Below are 8,417 nucleotides of genomic sequence, written 5' to 3' on the forward strand. Positions count from 1 at the left end.
TCTAACTCTTCTCTGTTACATCCCATTTCAGTCATGAACTCCAATCCTAGCCCTCTATGGAGGGATATTAATAAGCTGTTATCTATGTTCAATTTAGGTATGTTTCACCAAATAAACTCAGGTGATCAAACTAACATCTGGTCACAACACTGGATTCCGGGAGTTAGCACAATACCCAATAATACATCTCAGAACATCCATACCATTTCACAACTCTTCAAACCGGGAACAAATTCTTGAAACACTGATCTCATACAAACCATCACAGACCCAATCACCACACTGAAAATCATTGCCATTCCTATACCAGAAAACACGGCAAGTGACAAACTCATATGGTATCCCACGAAGTCTGGCGCTTACTCCGTTAAATCTGCATACAGATTATTTCACCAACATATCAACCCAAGTCGTTTCCTCCCAACCGTTTATTTGGAAGCTTCCATGCCCGCCCAAGATACAAATTTTTGTTTGGAAGATCTTGAACAATGGCCTTCCTACTAAAGAGCTTCTGCATCATCGTAAAATCATAAACACCCCCATCTGCACCTTTTGCAATACCTCTCCTGAAACCATCCATCACCTGTTTTTCGCATGTCCTCGGGTTCAATTAATCTGGGACCAGATGAGAAACTTGCTACAGATGAAATTCATCATCCAAGAATACCTTTTCTAATCACTCCTCTAACCTGTGTTGAGAGTATGTTACACCCCTTATACCCAAATATTAAACCGCCATTTGATTTCATAACTCACCTTTGTTATACTCTTTGGCATATTTGGCTCGGAAGAAACAAGTTTTGTTTCCAGCATATCAATGAACCACCACATACCACCAAGATTTTAATTTCAAAAGAAACAACCGAATACTTATGGGCACAACTTCACTAACCTCCCCTGGCTCCTGGGCTTGATCCTACATACTGCAACAACAATCAGCAACCTACATAATATACAGCCTCTATATGATGGACTCTGCCACCACCAGGCACTCCTAAGCTCAATTTTGATGACGCATCTAGAAACAACCCGGGTATAGCTGGAGCAGGATCCGTATTGCGAAATGAAGAAGGGAAGGTTCTTTGTGCTATAGCAGAACCATTAGGATTCACTTCGGCAATAATGGCAGGAAGTACAAGAATGTTAATTGGTCTTCAGCAGGCATGTTTAATGAATTTCACATCATTAATCATATAATCAGATTCGATGTCCCTAGTTAGATACATTACCAACAACTCCACACCACCATGGCATATTCAACCTCTCATCCACAGAATCAAAGAGCTTCTACAACAAATACCAAACTGGGGAATGTTCCACATCTACAAAGAAGCGAATCAACTCGCAGATGCTTTGGCAAATTTTGCTGCCGACAAGACTCAGACTCTAGGGCATTCCGCAACAAGACACATTTGGATTGATAGGCACCCTACTTTTCTTAACAATTATGTAATTCAGGACCAACTTGGCCTGACCTTCCAACATGTACTCAAATCTTATTTAAGTTTCACATAAAAGAAATTGGGAACAATTATGTATGTGCAATAATCAAGTGAACCATTTATTTAATAGGAAAAACTTAACCGCAGGATTAGTTTATAGATTCATCATATACGCAACAATCAAGCCAGTCTTCTGTTTTATCTGTTTTAGATGGATATTACTGCACTAAAGAGACTCATACAATGCATGTTAGAATCATAAAAACAGAATTCCAAAAACTTTATACATGTGAATAAATTCTGATTTAAAAAAAAAAAAAAAAAAAAAGATCAGTAGGAGGATATTCTCAGCTTATTAGCTAGCAGCAACATGACGGTAATGTTTTGATGCTCTAGTATCCACACACATGGTACATTTTAAGATGCATTATGGACCTAAGAATGCAAAATATTTTATATTACAATCGGATTTTGAATACAGATTATGCCAGGCTTTTTATCAACCATCTCAGTATCTCACAGTAAACCCAAATTAGCGTTTGAAAAACTAAAAATCATTATTTTCTATCGCATAACAAAAGATTTTTAAGATATAAATGACCACACAATGCTCGTTCTTTACAAAATCATCATTCTTATGTTAAGAATTATTTCCATCTACAACATAAAATTCACTCAAATCATCAAAAAGAATCACAGTGGTTAGAAGGTTGGGTAGATTATAAAGCAGTTTTAACTAAGAAAATAACCTATTGGCACCTAGGCAGTGTAAATTGAGAATTACGGAAGAGATTTATCATGAATCAAACACGCAACTTCCACACTTAAGTTAGACGCACTACAATTGTGCCGTCGATGCATTGCTTAAAGGAGATGTGTATGCGCAATGACTAAATGTTGGCCTGTGGTGCGAGTACCTATGAATTTGGTTAAACTTGACAACAATTTAAGCTAATTAAAATGGTGGTCCGACAAACATTTTATCAATGCAATGGAAAGGATTTGAGATAGTATATGTAACTTACTTAGCCAGCCATCTCCATCACCCAAACTATTATGAGTTTTATTTCCATTCCTCATAAAAGGTAGTCTAGAGTTGAGTTAGGAACCAAGTCAAATACAGAACCATCTAAAACCTCAATTTGGATTTTCTAACTGGTGGGTGCAGAATTATCTACCTACCCAAGTCCATCGCACTTGGAGCAACCACCACCATTACTCCAAATACTGTTAATTCCTCATCCGCACACAAATACGTCAGTGCAGGTTGATAAAATAGTTCTATACCACTGTACATGCACTTTGTCTTTACGAATTGATTAGAGAAAGAAAGTACCTGAAATCACGTAGCGCACTGGACAATTACACTCCTCCTCCCAAAAAAGCTCCACCTAAATCAGGTACGTTTTCTAATAAAGTTAACCAAAATTCACACTCTATAACCGATAAAATTTGAGATATTGAGCTCCTAAGACGAATGCTGATACAATAACACAAATGTTGCCGACCAACATCATATGTTAGTCCATGATAAATGATAACAGAAGTGCACAACTTCTACAAATAATGGCTTTGGGTACAAAAACGGGAAAGATAGATTTTGGTTCCATGGAAAATTACGATCACCAAAGAATTTTAAGATTGAAAAATGTCGTCGTGATAATAAGAAGATTAAAAATTAAGATGATTCCCTTAATCAGGTTCCCAGATGTTAGGAGCACATACGGTGTTAGAAAAAATAAGCATATTATAAACATTGCATACATGTAGTCTTCCAGGGAAATTACTTACTGCAATAGCCGTCTTGCGTGATCGTGAACATGAACCACTAATACGCATCGTGATGAAACACTAGGCGGTAGTGTCAGTGCGGACACCTTTTGTTGATATGGTACTCACTGGAGCAATTATGTTGATTAGTTGCAGAAATGGCAACACACTTTTTGGAAAAGTTTTCACTCACTTCTTTACATATATATATACTTAGTATAGATAGATAGATGGCGACTGTTGCCTATATATTTAACGTAAGAACTCCTCAACTCAACAATGTGTTTGTTTTGATACTAAATTTTGTAAAAATGTTTTCGTCTTGCGACTTCTTATAATTATATAATGCTTGCAGGTGACTACATAAATTATGATGGTGGGAAGTTGTGGAGACCAGGAGATACAAGATGGTTCTGGAGCATCAACAAACGCGTCCTGTGGTCATTCATTTTTTGCTTAGAAGTTGTAAATGCTATGTATTTTTCTATATTTTGGAACTGTTGTCGTGTGGGTGGATTAACTTGATGGTGCACGAAGATGAAGACTTTGAACATGGAAGTATTACTTTTCCCCCTACACTTTTGTACAAGGAGTTGGAACTCACACACTTTTATGTATCTATTTGATCTTTAAGTAATATATTTGGATTATTAAAAAACAAAGTCATCTGGGTTTTTTTCTTATGTTTTTTATTGTTTTTGTTTTTTTTTGAAGTAGTTGCTTCCCCACTACATTGCATGTCAAACACCTAATATTGAAATTCATCTTTGTATTACATCCTTTTTATAAACATGCTAAACACCTAAAATTGAACTACATGTAGTTCTAACGCACGACATTCCAACTGCATATAGTTGACAATGTCTTGCATTGCAAATCATGACGTGCCAAACGGACCCTAAGTGATGCATGTTCAGTGTATCTATCACCAGAAACTTTATATTTGAATCCCCCAAATTGGGATTCTTTGTTTTTCATGTTCTTTAACTTTGATTTGTATCATTTTTTATCTTGCTAGTAGCACACAAATTTCTTATTAATGTTATTCATATCTAAATTGTGGTTGTGAAATTATATAAGTGATGAATGTTTTATTGATCTTCATATGCTTGTGTTGTCAGTGTCGTCATGTCCGTGGGGGTAACAGCAGAGATGATGAGGAGAAAGTTGTATATGTAGCATGTATTGCTGCATTCTCTTTTTGTTTAGAGATAGGAAACCTACCTCAGACTATCCCACATGGTATGTGTGATCTAAATATGTATCGACAATTTTATTTAAATAGGTTGTAATATTTTTCACTGCCATGATGAATTAAGAATGTATAAAGCTAGTTTTCACTCCTTATGTGAAAAACTAGTAGCTAAATGATTGTGTGACTTAAGTTATGTGGATGTCGAAGAACAAGTTGCAATATTTCTCCTTGTTGTTGGACGTGCCTCTGAAAATCGACATGTAGCCTTCGATTTCATTCGTTCTAGAGAAACCATTAGTCGACATTTTAATATTGTTTAGAACACAGTAATTAAAATGCACAGGGATCTCTTGCAACCTTCCAACAATACATCATCACCTGATCAGTGTAGTCGACCTCGTTCTTGGCATCATTATTTCAAGGTAATTACATACAAAAGAGTGTTCCTCTTTGGTGTTTTCTGTATTTTCTTTGGTTGATATCCTTACAAGTTATTGTGACATGGAAGGATGTTGTTGGAGCACTTGATGGTACATTTGTACATGCATCATTGTTGTTTGAATATCAACCGAGGTTTCGTAACCGTAAAGGTGATATACGTCAAAATGTACTAGCAGCTTGTTCTTTTGATATGAAGTTTACATACGTGTTGGCTGGCTGGGAAGGTTCAGCCCATGATGGTCGAGTTTTAAACTCAACAGTGACACACCCAATAGATCGTTTGGTTGTCCCAACTGGTTAGTTTACATCTGCAACTTTCATTGTTATCTCCTAAGACACAATACCCATTGCTAATATTAAATTGTCATATCAGTACTTTAGGGAAGTATAACTTAGCCGATGCAGGCTATCCAAATGCTCCAGGTTTCTGAACTCCATAACGTGGGGTTCGTTATCACCTAAAGGACCATCGTGGCCGTTTCGCATAGAACGCCAAGGAATTATACAACTATAGGCATTCTTCAATGAGAAATGTGATATAGAGGTGTTTTGGGATGCTAAAGAAAAGATTTGCTTGTCTGTGGACTTTCACATTCTTTCCTTTGAAGACTCAGGTTAAATTAGTCATAGCTTGTTGCATTATTCATAATCATATCATGGAAGTTGATCCGTCAGACTTATGGGAAGATGAACCCGACCCACCACAAGATTGTGGTGTTGAAACTCACATTAGTGAATAAATTTTTAGGCTCCAAACAACACCCGAATGGACTGCAGAAAGAGATAGAACAACAATTGAAATATGGTTGGCGTACAACCAACGATTAGCTACCCAACAACCAGTCCAACAACAACTGTAGTAGCTGAATTTATTGTTTATATTTTGGTTCATAACTATGTTTTTTGTCAGTGTCTTTATACTTTTTGTATTAACAATCCAATTACAACAATGTGGAGTTTTTTGATTAATGTATATGTATCTTTTTTAACAGTTGGTGTCCTATTTATCTTGGGGTTATTATTATATCCAATTTGTTTGTCCAAATATATATTGCATGTTCACAACATTGTAAGTGTATATATCAGAATATGGAAGGATCTCAACCGGTACCTAGCATGGAGGATAGTGGAAAGGGAAGCAGTAAAACCCGATGGTTACTTGATATGGATAATGTGTGTATTCGCACATTGCTAGATCAACTTTCTCTAGGTAACAAAGGTGACAATGGTTGGAAATCAGCTGCCTTCACCAAAGTACGAGAACATATGAAAGACTTGTTAGGCATAACAATTTCTAACGAGAGTGTGAAAGATCGTCTTAGAACATGGAGGAAATACTACATAGATTTTAGGCATCTTGATGATCAAAGTCGATTGGGATACGATCCTCCGTCTCAAACAGTTTAGGCTCCCGACTCAGTTTGGGCAGAGTATATTTCGGTAAAACATTCTATGTTTCTTTTAATAATAAGGACTAATATTATTCTTATCTTTTAATTTCATTTTGTATATATCTTAAGTTGATCTCGTTGTTTCTTATAGCATCATCCCAAGTACGCTAAGTATCGAGGGAAGAAAATAGAATACTTTGATGAGATTGCAATGACTGTTGGCAGTGATACGACGAATGGGTAAGAAGCACAAACAGTTGCAGTTGCTGAAAATGTTGCTGAAAATAATGTTAATACACCAAACACAGAACCCCTTGGTGGTGAGTTTATGGGTGCTGCTGACACGACACAAAATGAAAACACGGCAGAGAATCAAAGCAGTCCAGCTTCAGATCCCTCCCCGTCTACTTCCAAAACGAATAACTTGTTGAAGAGGAAGAGAAGAAATAGAGATAAAGCGGTAAGTAAAGAAGAATCAATGAGTCAGATGGCAGCTGGAATTACTAATATCGCGAACCACATGATGGAAAGAGATAAAAATCCTGACATGGTTAGTTTATTTTCCAAATTACGGGAACTTCCACGTATTAGTTCAAGTATACGGTGAAGCTTGTCGAGTTTCTTGTGAATGATGCCACGAAAGCAAATATGTTTTTATGATGAATGAAACTGAGCAGTTAGAATGGTGTGATATTCGGTTTGGTTTAGAAGAAATAGCCGGTCGTATTTTTTGAGATGGTGGAGTAAGTATATATGTAATATGTTTTTCTGTTTTTAGGCGACCGGTAAAGCATGGATGCTGCGAATATGGTATGTTTCTGTCTTAATTATTAGTAAATTATTCTATACACATTCACACTTTAACTGATAACTTATAATTCTTCCCCTTTTATCACGAATCTTAACTTACAGATAATCATTTTACTAGGCTGTAATGTCAGTGGGGACACGTTTTGTTGATATGGTGCTCACTGGAGCAATTATGCTGATTAGTTGCAGAAATGGCAACACACTTTTTGGAGAAGTTTTCACTTACTTCTTTACATATATATATATACACTTAGTATAGATAGATAGATGGCGGTTTTTTCCTATATATTTAACGTAAGACCTACTGAAATCAACAATGTGTCTGTTTTGATACTAAATTTTGTAAGAATGTTTTCGTCTTGCGACTTCTTATAGTTATATAATGCTTGCAGGTGACAACATAAATTCTGATGGTGGGAAATTATGGAGACTAGGGGATACAAGATGGTTCTGGAGGATCAAAAAACGCGTCCTGTGGTCATTAAGTTTTTGCTTAGTAGTTGTAAATGATAGGTATTTTTCTATATTTTGGAACTGTTGTCATGTGGGTGGATTAACTTGATGGTGCACGAAGGTGAAGACTTTGAACATGGAAGTATTACTTTTTCCCCTACACTTTTGTACAAGGAGTTGGAACTCACACACTTTTATGTATCTATTTGATCTTTAGGTAATATATTTGGATTATTAAAAAACAAAGTCATTTGGTTTTTTTTCTTATCTTTTTTTTTTGTTTTTGTTTCTATTTCTGAAGTAGTTGCATCCCCACCACATTGCATGCCAAACACCTAATATTGAAATTCACCTTTGTATTACATCCTTTTTGTAAACATGCCAAATACCTAAAATTGAACTACATGTAGTTCGAATGCACGACATTCCAACTGCATGTAGTTGGCAATGTCTTGCATTGCAAATCATGACATGCCAAACGGACCCTTAGAGTTCTCTTATTTGGTTATCAGTAGCATATCAACTACAACATATGACAAAAATAGAAAATTAAATTGATTAAAAAAAGAGAGAAATTAGGACGCAGTTATGTAATACAACCATTATAATGATTATAATGAAAGAAACCCTATTTTCAGCTAGCCTAAATGAGTAAAGTCAAAATTAGGAGAAATAAATAAAAATTCTAATTGTAGTATGACCCAATCAATAAAGACAAAATTAGGCAAAAAGAAATAACTGAGCCTGATTTCATAAAACCAAAATGAGATAGAGATTCATACCTGGGATTCAAATAGAAGAAAAGGAAATGACATCTTGAATTACAATGTGGAACAGACAAAAAGAAAAATATTAAGATATGATAGCTTCAACTCCATATCACCATAGATTGGTAACAAATGTGCTGTGTTAAAC

The 8,417-nt window shown here is 35.8% G+C and overlaps 1 long non-coding RNA gene across 2 annotated transcripts; it reads left to right on the forward strand.

Moving 5' to 3' along the window:
- Window positions 1–5,770: 5,770 nt before the first annotated feature.
- On the forward strand, window positions 5,771–7,767 carry LOC113274356. 2 transcript variants are annotated; one of them, XR_003322967.1, is made up of 2 exons: window positions 5,771–6,288; window positions 6,391–7,767. It is a non-coding gene; the product is annotated as an uncharacterized LOC113274356 (long non-coding RNA). The 2 variants fall into 2 exon arrangements; XR_003322968.1 differs by having other exon boundaries at window positions 6,465–7,767.
- Window positions 7,768–8,417: the final 650 nt, after the last annotated feature.

This window comes from Papaver somniferum, chromosome 4 (assembly GCF_003573695.1).
Source record: "Papaver somniferum cultivar HN1 chromosome 4, ASM357369v1, whole genome shotgun sequence".
In the NCBI taxonomy this organism is placed as follows: Eukaryota; Viridiplantae; Streptophyta; class Magnoliopsida; order Ranunculales; family Papaveraceae; genus Papaver; species Papaver somniferum.